This window comes from Mus pahari, chromosome 12 (assembly GCF_900095145.1).
Source record: "Mus pahari chromosome 12, PAHARI_EIJ_v1.1, whole genome shotgun sequence".
NCBI lineage: Eukaryota > Metazoa > Chordata > Mammalia > Rodentia > Muridae > Mus > Mus pahari.
This window is the reverse complement of record NC_034601.1, coordinates 68,337,840-68,354,621: the sequence shown is the minus strand read 5'-3', so window position 1 is coordinate 68,354,621 and position 16,782 is coordinate 68,337,840. Positions and strand designations below refer to the sequence as shown.

At 42.2% G+C, this 16,782-nt stretch overlaps 1 protein-coding gene across 2 annotated transcripts in view; it reads left to right on the top strand.

Moving 5' to 3' along the window:
• Nrip1 (nuclear receptor interacting protein 1) overlaps window positions 1-16,782 on the top strand; it is an 87,140-nt gene that overhangs the window by 14,948 nt on the left and 55,410 nt on the right. Inside the window, exon 2 of one of the 2 annotated variants that reach the window (XM_029544256.1) lies at window positions 6,921-6,995. The gene's annotated coding sequence lies outside the window, so the exon portion shown is untranslated. Of the gene's footprint in view, window positions 1-6,917; window positions 6,996-16,782 lie in introns of both variants that reach the window. The other variant, XM_021209594.2, reaches the window with a different exon arrangement.

The following is a 16,782-nucleotide window of genomic DNA, read 5'->3' as shown; positions in this document are numbered from 1 at the left end:
ATCCATCCATCCACCCACCCATCCATCCATCCATCCACCCACCCACCCATCCATCATCTATAACATATCCTAAAAGATACTGAAAAGTAATATCGTCTTCCTAATGCTGTAATGCTGACCATGGTAGTTTAGCTGTTAATCGCAGACGCCATGGTGTTTGAGAGCCGTGGCAGAGCTGTGGAATGGGTGAGTCATTTGACTCATTTCTGAACTGTTCCTTTTATAAAATAAGGAGGTTGGTGGAGAACGGAGATGGGGTTCTTCTCAACTCTGTAAAAATCAGCATGGCTTTAGAAGAGAACTCATTTCTTCTTTTTTTTTTTTTTTTCCTTTTAAATGCATTGAGTATCAAGGTGCTCAGAACCTAAAGTTAAGATGATACCCCTTATGGTTTTTGGAGCTTGGCATTTAATATTTTACAGCAAAGTTTTTAGTGTAGCGTAATTGAACTTGTACTGGATAGGGTTAATAGGCTGGAACAAAAGGTCAGAGCATAAGGCATTAGGCTTAATTAAGGGCTAGCAGGAGTGGCAGGGGTGTGTGACAGTTAAATGGGTTTCCCACAGGCTGATGTCGGTTACAGTGCAACCCTGCCTCAACCTAAGCTGAGGGCAGCAGTGATTAGCAGTTTGACATGCCAGACACTTCTGGCCAATCCCATCTGATTTAGAGGTTAAAAAAGCACACCTTTATGAGCTGATGGATTGATTTGTGTGCCCGTCTGGGAAAGATTAGAAGTCCAAGGCCGATGCTGTAAATGTCAGTTATGGAAGGTTGTACTTTCTTGGTTGGCTCAGTCCTTTAACCGTCAACTGTTTTATAATGGGGGATAACTGCTGTTTATGGGGCTGAATGCAAAAGGGGTGGGTGAGCAGGTGAGGTAGGAAGGGGAGTGTCTCCTAGACGAAATTACGATTTAACATATTCCATAGCAGGTGGGTCTAACTGTGGTGTTCTCTTGACCTCGCCTTTACAGTTGGCATCACAGTTTTCTCTTGTGTTAACCTGAGCGACATTGTCCGTCTAGAATTTCCTTTTGCTTACAGAATTGATAGACAGGGCTTTCCTTAGGTACCTCTTTTGCCAGCAGACAGGTGGTTTATCTCCATATCATTATAGGCGTTTTACAAGGTGGAGAGAGAAATAAAAGGAGTCTCTACAGTCCTGCTCACACACACTTCGTTAGGAACCTATGGTCACTGAGAAAAGAAAAAGTGGCACAGGAGAAGTTATTGTGCTCATTCATGGCTTCTCAGAACGTGAAAGGTCAGGACGTGGTGGTGTGGGGAAGCAACAATGTTGCCAGGAAACCCCAAGAGGAGCTAGGGAGGAGACTGGGCTGGCGTTTATTGGGGTTTCCATGGGACAAGCAGTGAAGGGCTGGGCAGGGGAAGCAACTTTTAAGACTAGTTAGTTTAAATGTAGCCATTTAATTCTAGCTAGTACAATGGCTAGGAACTAATGATCTACATCTTCTTACATATTACAATATGATCGCTGATATTACATAGTAGCTTTGACTTAGGTATAGATATAGAACTGGTATACAGGAATCATCTTCATTTGCTTCAGTGGTGTGAAACAAGAAGAACAATATAGTTTGTGGGCCACATGGAGGGGGTGGGATCTTGATTGATCATTGTGCCTATCAGAGGCCTGGTGGCATTGTGTCCTTGGCTGTTCTGAAGGGGCAGTCTTTCGGATAAAAAGAGAATTAACACGTTGAAACATTGTGATCTATAGAAAAGGAAAAGGAAAGTGTCTGAGCCCCATGCATGCACTGTGGGTGGAGTTTGCTCGTCTAAGAATGAGATGCAGAATTGGCTTGTGCACCTTCTCGCTGCAGAGGCCAGCCAGAACTTATATTTAACTGTGTTATAGGCCCGGCCCTCTTTCTTCCACCCATGCTTCTCCACAAGGAACACAGAGACGAATGCATATTTAATATTACATTTCTAAGTGTGATCCAACACCCGCAAATCACTTTTCCTCATCTTTTTTTTTTTTTTTCATTTTGTGTGATGTTTTTCTTTCCAGAAAGCTATGTTATACTGTTAAGATAATTGGTTTCCAGTTCTACCAATATTTAACCATAAACGGTGGTCAAGTTGCGATTATAAACCTTTGCATCTATGTCTTCTAAATTTCCAAGGAGTGGAAAAATCTTGACGTTTTGTGTATGTTTTAGAACTTAGGATAATATCATAATCAATGTGCTAAGGAGCTTTTAATCACTGTCAGTGAGGTGGGCTTTGAAGAAGTGTCGAGAGAAACAATGTGGCCTTTTTATTAGAAAACAAAAATAAAAAAACATAGCAAAGTCCATTGGAAGCAGTGCTGGGAGTTTGAGCTCAGCCTCACACCCCTTTGGTTAAAAAAAAAGAAGAAGGAGGAGGAGGAGGAGGAGGAGGAAGAGGAAGAAGAGGAAGAGGAAGAGGAAGAGGAAGAAGAAGAAGAAGAAGAAGAAGAAGAAGAAGAAGAAGAAGAAGAAGAAGAAGAAGAAGAAGAAGAATTTCCTCTTATAAAGCTAAAAATTGACCTTGAATTGTATTTCAAAATGAAGCTCATCCAAAACGAATTAATTTATATATACAAATAAAGCCTTTTAATTTATTACTTTAAAAGGACACAGTGGGGGTAGGGAGGAGGCTCAGTCATCGAGGCGCTTGCTGGGTAAGCAGGAGAACAAGGAGTCAGATCCTCAGAGCCTGCAGTCTTTTAACACTTGGGCTGTGGAGACAGGTCCCAGCTAGACCTGCACGATGGGTTGGTGAGTCCTACCTTCAGGCAGAGCCTCTGTCTCAGAACATACAATGGACACCCAGCCCCAGCCTCTGACCTCCACAGGCGTGAGCATCCAGAAAAAGAGAGAAGGTGAAGTATGTGATCTGATGCTATTGGAGTGAGTTAGACATAGCATGGTAGGTAGGTGTGCACTCAACCCTTCCATGTTCTTCCTAGAGGGGCATAGGTTGCAGTAGGCTGGGCCCATGCCATTGGTGGTGTTAGCTCAATGGAAAGCTGTAGGCAAGTCCATAGGAAGCAGTGCAGACAGTTTGAGTTCAGAATCATACTCCTTCTGATAAAAAACTACGTGCGAGAATTTCCTCTTATAGAGCTAAACACTTTTGCACTTCTCTACAGAGAGAAGGTGATGAAGCACAGCTTTTGTAGTGTCATTTCTCTTCCCCTAAGTCATTTTTAAATTGCAAAATGTTGGCTTAGGTGGCATAGTGTCAAAGGGTTTGCTTAGTAAATTAAATATAGGAGACTTGCCTAGTTGAATAGAGAGAAGCCTTTTGGGACAGTTTCCTGGAATAATACATGAAACCCCAAACAAACAAGTATTTGATGCTTTATGTTGGTGCTAATATATCTAATATATATATTAGCTATATAATATATATTATATCTATATCTAGAGATATAAAATAATCTAATATATATCTACATATCCATATCTATATCTATCTATCTATCTATATTTGTATTTTACATCCCATCCGTGTAGTTTCCTTTTCTTTCTTTTGGTGAATTAAAGTGTTGTGCTATCTAATTAATTTTAGACTTACATTTTATTATGGTAGAGGAACTGTTTTATAGGGTTGTTGTTTCAGTGTATCTTGATATGTTTTGGCATTTGAAGAGTACTCCTTGTGCCCTGTCATTTATGGTAGTGGATTTCTTTCAACCTATGGTATTTCCTTTCTTTTATTAATGCAGTATGACTGGACCGGAGACATTGGAAGTGTGGTCCTCTAGTCAGTTAGTGAAACATATGCTTGTTCCACTTATTAAAAATGAAACAGAAACTCTTGGCTTTTTCTTTTTAAACTGGAGATGGAAAGATCTTGTGCATGTTATGTAAGCACTCCACCACCGAGCTACCGTCTTACCCTCATAGATCTTTTTTTTTTTTTTTTAAAGGAGGAAAGAAAATCTTAATTAAAATATAACTACATCAATTTCCCCCTCCCTTTTCCAGCACCCCCATTCAAACATGTGGCCTGCCTTTCTCTAGTAGTTATCATTAAATAGGTAGATAAATGCAAAAGATGCCTAAAAACCAACCTGCCGAGGAGAGTCCCTTTACTATACTTGTGAGAAGATATTTCTCCAGTTCTCTCCTGCTTAGCTTCTCAGTTGTAGTTATCTGTAGTTGTGTGTCTATGGGTGGGGCCCGGTAAGATCCCCTAGTCCCCTCCCCCATGCTTGCATGTTGATTGGTGGTGTCACTGCCCAGACCTTGTTTATGCAGCCATATTGTTGAGGATTCATGGGTGATGCCTCCCAGTCTTTTTTTTTTTTTTTTTTTTTTTTTTTTGCCAGATAGAATCTCACAGAGGACTTCCTGTTCTCTGGCTTTTATCATCTTTATGCTCCCTTCCTCCATAATGTTTCTTGCCCCTTATGTAAGGTTGTTGTGTTATATATGTGTCAACTAGGGAAACAATTATAAACAAAGGGTGTTGAATACATTAAAGAGTTAGAATTTTAATATACATAACATCCTTCATTTATAACTGTATATACATACACATATATATTAGTTTCTAGAAATCTTTGTGTAATGGTAGAAAATACTAGCTCAATCATACATTTTGGTTTTTTAATACTGCTAAAGGATATGGATTGATTCTTTACCTCAGTTTTAGGCAGATAAATTTTAGTATGAGAGCCAAGAGTATGTGATGGACTTATTCAAACATATTCTTATTGTTCCAAATATGATTGTAAAATCAGCATGAGTGTGCAGGCACAGATGTGCATGCATGCACGGATGTGTGCACCTGTTGATTGCATCACTCATTTGATGTCTCCTAACTCGGGATGGAGGAGGTGCATCCTCGCGGTTGTCAGTGGATCTTTTCTCCTAGGTGAACTGTACACGTTCTGCTTTCTGTGTTCTGTGACCTTGCAGTCATGACTTCGGCCCAGAATAGTTTCAAAGTCATGTAAATGAATGCAATTAAGGTATTGCTTATCGTCGTATGTTGTTCCTTACTGGATGGAGAGGTTTGTTTGCCTCAAGAGGAAGGTCAGAATAAGGTTAAATTGTATTACATAAAATGATAGGGGGATGTTTTTATTAAGCTGATGGAAAAAATGTCATAATTGAAAAATCCCTGGGGGGAGGGGTATGGGAAACTTTCGGGATAGCATTTGAAATGTAAATAAAGAAAATAATAATAAAAAAGGAAAAAAAAAAAAAAAGAAAAATCCTAATGTTTTCCCCCTTTAATTATCTGAATGTCTTCTTCATTTTTTTTCCTTTTTGTTAGTTTAGGTTTTTTGTTGTTGTTGTTTGCTTGATTATTCTCTGGAGTAAATGACACTTTGAAGGAGATATCTTTTGTCTACTTGTAAAGCCTTGGGTTGGGACATCCTACTCAGTTACAAATTCTAGGTGTAATGACAAGCACAGCTAAGCTGACAACTCTGCTGCTGATGCGAGGTGGCTCTGGGCTTGCTAACGTATGTCCTTAGAAGACTTGTGCTGTGCCGGTTACCAGGAAGGTGACACGGAACATTTAAACCGTTGGAAAGACAGTCCCACTACACGGGTAGGCCTATCTTCTGTGGGATAGACAGAGCTCCAAGGTTGACACTGGAGGCTGTACGGAGAAAGGGCTGAAAGTGTGACTGTGTGGATATAAAGCAATTAAGAGAAAAATAAGTACCATTCCTTCTCCTTTTGTGATTTTTTTTTTCCCCCAAAGTAGGTTGTATCCATGGATTCAGGATTAAGGCTCCTGTTTACTTAACAGCTGTTTACTGAGAGTCAGCCAGATGCTCTTGCAAGAGACATGACAGATACTTGGGGCACGTAAAAGAAAAATGAGTGACTCCCAGTCACAATGAGAACAACAATAAATAGACACAGAGAACATTTCCCAGAGATGTCGTGTTATAAGCCTGTTTAGCTAGCAAGGTGGGTGGGGGGAGGGGGAGGCACCACACCAAGAAATCTGGACTCTGTATAAAGAGACTGAAAGACCCAAGTAAAATGAAGGTGAACTAACTTCTTCATTTTGTAGGTTCGTATTCTGGTTTATAGATTTTTTTTTTTTTTATAATGTTATGATCCTGGAAAACGTATCCTAAATTATGGATTAGACACCGAAGATGCCAACAGTGTAAACTCTTGAGTCCAGTAGAACAAAGCTGTAGTAAGATCAGGGTGTGTCTATCATACCTTCCCTATCACTGGCTGACTGCACCGTTGGCCCATTGATTAGCATAACCATGAAAAGCCCATGCCTGTACAGTGGAGACCATGTCTCTGCTGGCCAAATGTATCCATCAGCCAAGTGTATCCATTGTAGCCTTTGGGCTGCCCGCGTCTTAAGAGAGTTATATAGTTATGGGTAGAGCTACAAAATCCTAAGCACTTGTAAGAACGGGGGTGGAAGTGGTGGGGGGTGGTGGCTCCGTTGTGTGGGTCTTGAACTGAGAGAAGGTGAGTGTTGAGTTGTGGTTTCAGAAGTTTGGACACAGCTCCAACCTTCTTGTCTCTGCCGCTTTGGGAGGATGGTTCTACTAATGAGTTTAACTCTCTGTTCCTGCTGGGCGAGAAGCAGCTGGGTGTCTCAAACCATTCGATGAATGTCAGATACTCCCAGTGTGGTCGTCCCCAGAAATTCATCTCTATCCTAGCAAGGGGGAGTCTACTGTTAGCCCGAAGACGGGCGACTAAGTAATTCTACAGCATAAGTGGTTTTCATTAGACACGGTTTCATTAGCAGCCACAGTCAAGGGAAGCGTGCATGCCTACATGAGACTCTCTCAAAATACCGTCGTCTGTCGCTTCTTGGAGATAACTTATTTTAGTCCACAGTTAATACTCCAGTCTCAAACACATTATTGAAACTATTTCACGCACTCAAAGTAACCCGAATCTCTCTCTTGGCTTTCAGAAGGCGTGGACTGTGAGCCGTTGCAGAGCTGTTCTCAGGACCTATTATTTTAACATTTGGGCGGCACACATCCAGAAGGTATTGATTGTACTTTGTCTCGTTGCTCCGTTTCTAAAATAAATTGCTTAGAGTCGATCCTTTCATGTGATAGGAACGTGAGACTGTTATGCTTTGTTCTGGTATTTTCCTTAACGTTCATCTGTTGGTACACCAGCTTGACATTTGTCCCAGTCTGCCCTATCCACATCTCTTGGCTTGTTGTGTGGCGCGGTGATGTAGGTTATGGTGGCCAGGGCTGTATTGGAGCAAAATCTCTGAAGTTCTTCCTGAACGGGGTACAAGCCAGAGGTGGAGGTGGGCTGGGGGAATGGGGATGGGGACAAGATTCACCCTTGGAGGCCTTAGCGGTAGCACGCTGTATCTTCTAACTAGGCCTGATATGGGAGGCCACATTCACCATTATAAGATGGCACCTGAGCCCGAAGGGTGTCAGCCAACTAACTGACAACTATCTGACAACTGTTGTGCACATGCTCAAACAGCACAGATGATGAGTCCCAGCTCAAGCCCAGAGCATGCCAATGAGGGTATATAGTGAGCACCAATCATAGAGTGACACATTCCTCTTAGGCCTATTTAAGCAGCACCAGTTTTCAGGCTCGGGGTCTTTCCGCTTCAGCAATAAAACCCGTTTAAAAACATCTGCAGAAGGATCTTGTTGTGGCGCATCTTTCTTTGCTGGCAAGTTAGGCGATCGCAACAACCCAACCTCCTAGTTACCTATTCAATAGTGTATTCGTGAGAGGTTCGATCCACCGATGTAGCTAATGCCCTCCTTGTCCAGCTCCTTCTCAGTAAGCCTGGAGAGCTACACCAAGCCTTTATAATAAACAGGCCTTCTTGGGAACCACTTCATTGGTTAAACCCCAATGCAAAAGTTTCTTTCGTAATATCCTCTTTCATATTCTGTCTTGTATGTGTCTCCCTTAAACCGTGCTGCTAGTTCTCTTTCCTGGAGCAGAAATAGATGATGTGCGAATACGCAAATGTAGTTAATCTAGTGTGTATATGTTCAGGTTACAATGAGTAATGAGTTCACTAGATGAAGGCTCGTGGTTCACATCCATGGGACACAGCAAATATCGGTCTTCTCTGTTATTTCAATCAGTTGGCTCTCAAGCAGTACGAATACAGAGTATGGGGTGAACATTGCTCTATTTCCCAGAATATTAGAAAGCTTCTTTCTGAGGTGTTTTGCTCTGAAAAAAATTCTTGGAATTTTTACTGTAGTTTCAGAAAAAAATAAGATCAGGATTGTAAGGAATTTGGAATCATTTTTATTAACTGAAGATAATAATTAACTATTATAATTACACATTTAAAGATAGAAGCATTCAACTGTGTTAGTGAAGAGAATTGTTCATTTTTCAAGGCCTGCATGAGTTTTCCATTTATGAAAATGTATCATTATCTCAGAAGACGAGCGTGTTTGATGGGCTCTGAACTGGATGGCACTATTAAAGAAAAATGCAACCTTGAAATAAAGCATAAAGTGGACAGACCCTCTTACAAAATCAGAATAGGAATTGTTTTCAAGTAATGTCTTTGAAGCTACAATATATAAGGCTCCTTTAATCGCTGCTTAGTTAGAAGACATTCTTTCACTGAAGTATTCCTTACTTCTGTTAAGGGAGACATCCTTCCTTGCAAGCTCTGAGTAAGTGTGTGCCTCTGTTGTCACGCTCTGTGGGTGTACCCAAGTTTCTCTGTGCAGCGTGTAAAGCAGCCTGCTGGCACTTGTTGAGAGTCACGTATGGACTGAAACTCCATCTGGTGAGCATGTCCCTTTCTTGCCCCTTTAGCCATTCACTGCACAGCCTCTCTTCATCTTTCTCTCTTTGATGTCCAATGCGGATTATCATGCTAACTTAACTGTTGTACCAGAACAAATACAGTTCCCCCTTTCTGCAGTGCAGTTGTCCCCACCTCCCTTGGGTCACTGATGACTAGTTTTGATTTCTGTGGATTGGCTTCCCCTGTACATACACTGGTCCAGTGCCCTTTCTCTCTTACTTAAGCACCGTTGCTTGTAAGTACAACTTTTGTAGTATGAGGTGTTGCAACAAACTAACAGAAAAATCTTTTCTCTTTTCCCCCATTTCATGGATAGGTTTGTTCTTCCCTACCACCGTTGGCAGCAACCTCAATATGAGCTTTTCTTATGAAGTAAAGACCTTTTTTTTTTGTTTTTTGTTTTTTTTTCACTAAAGGAAGCACTTTATGTTTATTTGACACATTAGTAAGGAATGTGATACTCTGACAGTGACTGATAAAGGGTGGGATCCTGAGTAGTAGGCAGGTAACATGTACAAAGTGGACAACCTCAACAAAAGCATTGAGAGTTCATCACGTTCTTCACACTTTCCAACTAATGTTTCTAGACCATAGTTGATCTTAGAAAACTGAATCCACAGGAAGCGAGGAACTCCGAATTGTTCTAGAACCTTCCGTGAAAATCCACAGATACTCATGTTTCTTACAAAGTACTGTAGTATTTGCATAGAGCCCACTTCATTCTGACTGTATCTTAAATTAACCCTAGAGTATACCCAAATGCAATATAATGGCAGGTAAATAACTGCATATGGTAAAGTTTGTATCATAATTTCAAATTATTATTGTCATCATTAATATTGTTATATATCATTATAATAATGTCATTACTCTCTGAACTATATTGGGCAGAGGACAATCTATATATTCTCAGGAAATAGACTACCCCCCCCTTACATATTTTCCATCTAATTTGTCTAAACCTTTACACATGGGTGGATGCACAACATCAGTATTTCTCTTTCACCTGTGTACACACGTGGGATCACCACCTGTGTAGACACATGGGATCACCACCTGTGTGGACATGTGGGGTCACCGCATCATGGCAACATTTGATTTAGCTGGGTGTCGAATGCAGCCCTTCAGGGTCTAAGCATTACGTTTAAGCCCCAGTGCTTCCTGGGGGCTCTTCATTAACCTGTCCTTTGGTTTGCTGATTACAACCTGAGGCTACAGCGTACATCACTGGAACACTGTGAGAAATGAATAAGGAAACCTAGTGTGCAGTCCTCAGTGTCCTGTTACAGACAATGCAGCGGATGCCTTGGGTATTTGGCATTGTATATGATCATGGTGACTCAGTTGGGTGTCCTAAGTCAGGACTTTGCCTTCCATCAATAACCAGCTTTTCTTTCTCTTCTTGGACATTTAAGAGTTGTCCTAACACTGTGGACTCTGTTTTTTAATTCCTCTTAAGTTGGAATGTGTAAGGGTCTGCCAACTTCTGATAGCCCCAATTCCTTAGCTGCCCTTCCGCCCCTTGCTTTTGTGTGTGCAGTGTGTGAGCCAGTCCGAATTTCATTCTTGCAAATGTCCAGATGGTACGGGCTAGGGATGACAGTTTCGTGACTTTGGACTCTAACACGAACAGTCCATTGTATTGCAAACAAGATCTTCATTTTTCCTTCCAGGAAATAGTTTTCAGGTAAATAATTAGTAAATCTCACCTGGTTTTGCCTCTCGTGGCAAGTTGTAGGTTTTCAAAGTGATATTTTTTGACACATCCAGGTAAATAGAAATCTCTCCCTGTAAAGGGTGAGTTTGGAAGTTGGTCACCACATGTGGCGCTGCTTCAAAACACATGTCCTTAGCTACTGTTCGTGTCCTTATCGGTTTATAGTTTCCACTCACTGCAACAAAGTGAAAGGCCCTGTCGTTCTTACTGGGTCATGATTTATTTTAAAATTTCAAAATTTTTTTCAGGACTTCCTTCCTTCCTTCCTTCTTTCCTTCCTTCCTATATTTCTTTTATACTTAAAAAATGTTTTGGAGATTTTCTTGCAAAAAAGAAATTTTTTTTTTTTTTTCGAGACAGGGTTTCTCTGTGTAGCCCTGGCTGTCCTGGAACTCACTCTGTAGACCAGGCTGGCCTCAAACTCAGAAATCTGCCTGCCTCTGCCTCCCAAGTGCTGGGATTAAAGGCGAGCGCCACCACTGCCCGGCTTGCAAAATGTTTTAACCAGCTTTCTTCCAGTAAGGAAAAGCCAAGGTGTCTATTCCCTGGTAGTGACAGAGGCGTTGCATTTGGTGAGTTTGCAGCTGAGAATTGTCAGAGGCCAAAACACGAATGTTTTCTTATTCATGGTGACGATCTGGGTCGCAAAGGACTTGAATATATGTCTGTCTGTGTCTGTAGCACAGTGGTAGGCACCGAATGCATGGTTTCTGAATAGATTGTCAGTCTCTGGTGAATGTCTGGGGGACTTGGCTCACCCAGGCAGTTTTGGTGAGCTAATATGGAGGGCCTGCCTGTTTGTGGTATCTGTGACTTGCCTTACAAAACCAAATTGGTTCACATGCCAATCCCAGCGCCACCTCTTACCTACGAGTTACCCCAGCTTCACTGAGCCTTGTTCCTATCTATTGGTTACTATCTATTTTACAGTTAAATGAATCAGTCTTTGATTTAGCACTACTGGCAATAATTGTGACTGGTCCTGTCCTGACTAGGGTCACTATTGCTTTGAGGAAACACAGTGGCCCAAGCACCCTGGAGAGGAAAGGGATTATTTGGCTTGCTTCCACATCCACATCATCTCATCAGGACAGGAGCTCAAACAGGGCAGGAACCTAGGACAAGGAGCTGACCCAGAAGCCATGGCGGGAGTGCTCCTTACTGACTGGCCACCCATGGCTTCCTCAGCCTGCTTTTAAAAACAGACTCAGTGATTTTGTTAGCACTACACTACAGAATTATCTCCACTTAGCTGTTTGCTCCCAGGGACCAGTATTTCTGATGAAATACTGCTGGAAACATCTCTGTTAAGTATTGCCCTTATGTTTTTCCCTGTGCCATCATTAGCCATTTTTTTTTTTTTTTTTTTTTAATGCTAGCCAAGGGCCAGCGAGATGACTCAGCAGGTAAATGCAATTGCCACCGAGGCTAATGCCCCGAGTTCCATCTCTAGAACCATGTGGTGGAAGGAAAGAGCAAACCATTCTGACCTCCACTTATGCACCCTCCTGCACCTATACACAGAAAAATACACAAATAAAATAATAATCAATTAGCTATAAAATATAATCAAATATCTTCTAAGAGTTAGACCTAATACTGATAACTAGTCATGGTCTAAATTACAGATACTATAAATGCAGAATTAAGTTGAGCCTATAGGAAAACTTTATAACGTTGCCTATTTTGATCCAGTTATGCCCGGAGTATGTTCTTTTGCTATTATTAGAATTATATAAATTTGTAAGATTTTTCTTATGCTGTGGTGTTACGGTTCTGAGACCTTAAGTTCACAGTGTAAACCAGTTGTTTGGGCTTTGTGGATAACAGAGGTTTGGTGTGAAATTAACAATCAAAGGGCTTTTTGACTCCAACTGACTGCCATTTACCCTCTCTCTCCTACTTTATTTCCAGTCTAGGATTTCTTTGCAATGAAGGGTGTCATGTGTAGTGAATGGCAGTGCCTCGGGATGCATTCTGAAAAGTGTGCACACTCACAAAGAACATAATTACCGCATGTAGCTTTGCTTAATTCGTTATCACTGTAGTAGTGTATTTGGCCTTGAAAACTTTCCTCCTATGTTCTTATGCATAGCTTCCCCTGCCTCCTCTTCACTTTGGATGAACATTTACCATTTTGAAGTGTTTTAGGAATGTAGGGATTTGAGCATGATCTTATAATCTAAGTAATGCTCAGTAGTACATTTGGATGGCCTCTGCTATGGTCATATGTTTGTTTTCTGTTCTTGTTGGCATCTTATTTATTTATTTATCTATTTATTTATCTATTTATTTATTTATTTATTTTTGGTGCAAGGTCTCACTATGTATTTTTGATTGACCAGGTACTTGCTGGTTTGAACTCACAGACATCCACCTACCTCTGCCTCCTGAGTGCTGGGATTAAAGGCATGTGTCACCAGGGTCAGCCCTATTCTCTGTTATACAGCAAGGGGACATTTATAACATTGCCAGAAGAAAATGGATTTATGTTAAGAATACCTTGTTTCCTTTTTGTCATGGGTCATGCTCTGTAAGCTTGCATCGTAACAAAAGCTCAGGTCCCTTGGGTGGATGTATCTACCTTTTCTTTTAGTTGGGTCTAGCACCTTATTGGACTTGTGTAGTGGAAAATAGTTTTGTGCTCAGGGGTCCTCACCCCACACATGGAGTTTTGGAGCAGTGGGCATTAGTTCCCGGGGCAGATCCTGGTGTTTTCTCTTCTGCTGTCCCGCCATATTGATGAATTCGTCCTGGTTGCAACATGGCCTTGCCTGTGCTGTTTGCTTGTTATTCGAGAGAGAAAACAGTTCCCAGTAAACTCAAGGGGCAAAGTCTCATTACCTACTCCTGCTATGACCCTTATGATCAAAGAAAATAATACTTGTCAATCATTGATAACTCCATGTAGTTGAACTTGAGAAGTCGCCTGATTTTAGAAGCCAGTCGGGGTAGGACACCAGTGTTGCCGTTTGTGAAGACTGTAGTTTGGTAATTTCTAGAATCTGTGTTGTGTGATCACAAAATACCATTGTGTTTAGGCATGACACTCTTCTCTAGTGTTTGTTTTTGCTTTGTGGGTAGAGAACTCAAGAGCAAAAGGCATTGCTGGCATCCCAGAATGTGCCTGTTGGCGAGACAGGCAAAGCAGTCGAACATTGTGGTGTCTTCTTAGGTGCTAGGTAGAATGCAGCAGGGAGACCTGGCAGAAAACAAGGAAGTTCAGGTTGTGTGCCCGAAGGTCTCACCTGCCAGAAGGCTGAGAGATAGAAGTTGGAGATAGAGCACGTTGGACAGGAGTATTGCCTTCAGGAAACCTGTGGCTGCTCTAGGGGAGTGAGGAATCATATGATAGTAGACTGGAAGGGAAAGGAAGCCCTTAGTCAGACTGCCATGGCTGAGTGACCTGCTACAATGTCTTATTGGGTCATTTTCACAGCAGTGTAAAACTATAAACAAATCTACGGTACACATTTACAAAACAATCCAACGTAAATAATCAAAAATAAAAGGGAGTATTCTGTGTTAAACCAATGGAAGTAACTTTAGAGCAAAGTATTGAAACGCTGAACATAGATTTGAGGGCCATTTTTATTTTCATCTTAAAAATTACAAATTAAATGTACTTATTTGAATCAGTGCCTCAGTTTTGAAGGTACAAACCTTGTAGCAGCCATGGTAGATTTTTAATAAGCAGTACATCTCAGAACCAATAGGCTGGTTTGGTTTTGTTTGTTTGTTTGTTTGTTTGTTTTTAAACATCCTTTCCCTCAGTACCGTGCACTCGGCCTTCCAAACTGTATAAAGGTAATTTTTCTCACCTCAGTTGCCTAGTTGTTTCAACAGTTTCCTCTGAGGCTGAAACATTCCATCTTACAGGGGAGGTTCTTAGGCAGGCAGGTAAACAATTCAATCAGCTTCAGGAAGTCCCTAAAACTGACCAGATTCATTGGGCCCCTCCCTGCAATAAGCAGGCTGTAAGCAATAAATAAGTAAGCAATAAAGGCTGTGAGTCCCTCCAAAAAGCTAAGCTACAAAGAAAGCTCTAAGACCCTGAGAGAAGGAGAAGGCAGCCAAGCTGTGTGAGAGAGATTTAGACCAACTGAGTGTGAGGTCAAAGGACCTGGGAAAGACCACCCCAACCCTCACTTGACCCTAAGACCAGGGCTCAGGAAAGAACACCTCAACCTTGACTTTACACCAAGCACCTGGGCTAAAGGAAACCTACCCTGCCCCTCGGTTGACCTCAAGCTCTGAGACTTAGGGCTTAGAAATCTCCCCTCACCCCAACGCCTCACATCCCCCCACCCCCCACCCCACCCCCACACACTCAGGGTTAATGGCTAAACAAAAATTCTAGAGTAGAATATTTTCCTTCTAAGCTCAATGCACATGTTCCAAAAACTCTAGAAGCCTTCCCCTGCATTCAGCCGTCTGCTAACTCTTTTCCCACTCAGAGGCAGCCACCATTCTGTTCTTCTTCCTGATAGTACCCCTTGTGTGAGGTTTGCTGTATGGTGTGATTCTGTGGTATTCGTTGGCTCTCATCTGCCAAGATGCCCTTGCACCGGAAAAACCCTTACACTGAGGCACCTGGAAAGGACACGCTCCACCTTGCTTATCTGCCTGCAGTCTGCAGTGCTACAGAGCATTTGTGTGAGCTGTCCTCCATGCTGGGGTGGGCCAAAGTCAGAAAGCAGCTGTCTTTGAGTAGTTTCTGCTTCTGTAAGGAACCCCTCCCCCTCACTCCTGTAACCCCAATAGGAGTTACTGTTCACCAGGTTGAATCGTGGTGGTATCTGATCTGGGTTGAGTAGACTGTGTGTCTCTAGTTTTGTCACACAATATAATTGGTGACAGAACAGGGAACGGGGACATGGCAGGACCACAGATGAGTTGGGGAAGAGTGAGTCCTGGCTATGGGGTAGCAAAGCATACAACCAAGGCAAGCAAGGAGTGAGAGCCTTGGGAGAGAGCATCTAAGAAGGAAATTCTAACACAGTTCTTTTATTACCTCGTGGTGAATGTTGTACGTTAATGTGCATTGTGCTATCTGTGACAGGGCTTGTATGTTTCTTGCTGTGTGTAGTGAGATCTGCAAGTGAGGCTGGGCCATCAGGATTAGCAGTGTCTGTGGGAGGAACCCCAGGGCATCAGGCTTCATCTATGTGGCATGAGGTGGCATGCCTACTGGATGGGTAGGGCCTACCACATGAATATGGAGCTACCTTGGGAACAGTTAAAGGTTTTGAGGAAATCTTGATGTCTTTAAGGTTAGCACACAAAGGTGGTGTTGTCAACAAACAGCAGCAGAGGTTACCTGGCCACTGCTGTGTGCAGATGCAGTTCATCTGTGGACAAGATGGCGACCGTGCAGGGACTTGATTGTGTAAAGGAGCAGTTGCAGTAAGTAAGGGAGATTCTTTGTGTTGGCCTCTGGTTTGGCAAGTACATTAGACAAATAAGAGGATGAGAGGTGGTAACAACAGTAGACGATGCCCTTTAAGTAGAAAAAGAGGGGGAAATCTGGTCCAGTGTACGGAAACAGGCCTTTACAATGGCCCCAGGCAAGAAACATAGGTAATCAGGAAATGTTCAACACTTGAACTGCTGAAATTGAAAAAGACTTGAAATTGGAAAACAAGCAACAAAAGCCAGTCACAGCCTGACTTGTGAGGCTGTGGGACATGGGAGCAGATGGGGTCATTCAGACCACTGAGGATACCCAAAATCTGGGTGATGTATACCAACCATCCTTCCTTAAGTTAAAGGCTCATAACCTGAGACAATATGAGCGAAATCGGTCCCTGATGGACTGGCTTATTAAATCCATTAAGGACAGTGGCTTATTTCCATCTGAGGTCCCCATAAACGGCAGGGGCTGGGGTGCTATAGTGGGGGATGCTATGAAGGGAACCAGGAATAGAGAAGCTATGTTTGAACCCTGATCCACTGGGCCAGATAGAACTGTGATCCCAGAAGAGTTAAAGAAAAGGGTGATCCTGAAGAAACCTCCAGTCTGGAAGGGAGCTTTAATGGCTTTGCTGGGTCTGATGGTGGAGCTGGATCTTTATAATGTAGCAAAGGCTTTGACCTGTCTCAGAAACTTAGACCAGTGTGTAAAGAGTTGGAAAAATGAGAGAGGAGATAAGAAAAGTGTAAAACAAGCCAGGCGTGGTGGTACAGCAATCAGGAAGCAGAGGCAGGTGGATTTGAGTTCGAGGCCAGCCTGGTCTACAAAGTGAGTTCCAGGACAGCCAGGGATATACAGAGAAACCCTGTCTCAAAAAAAAA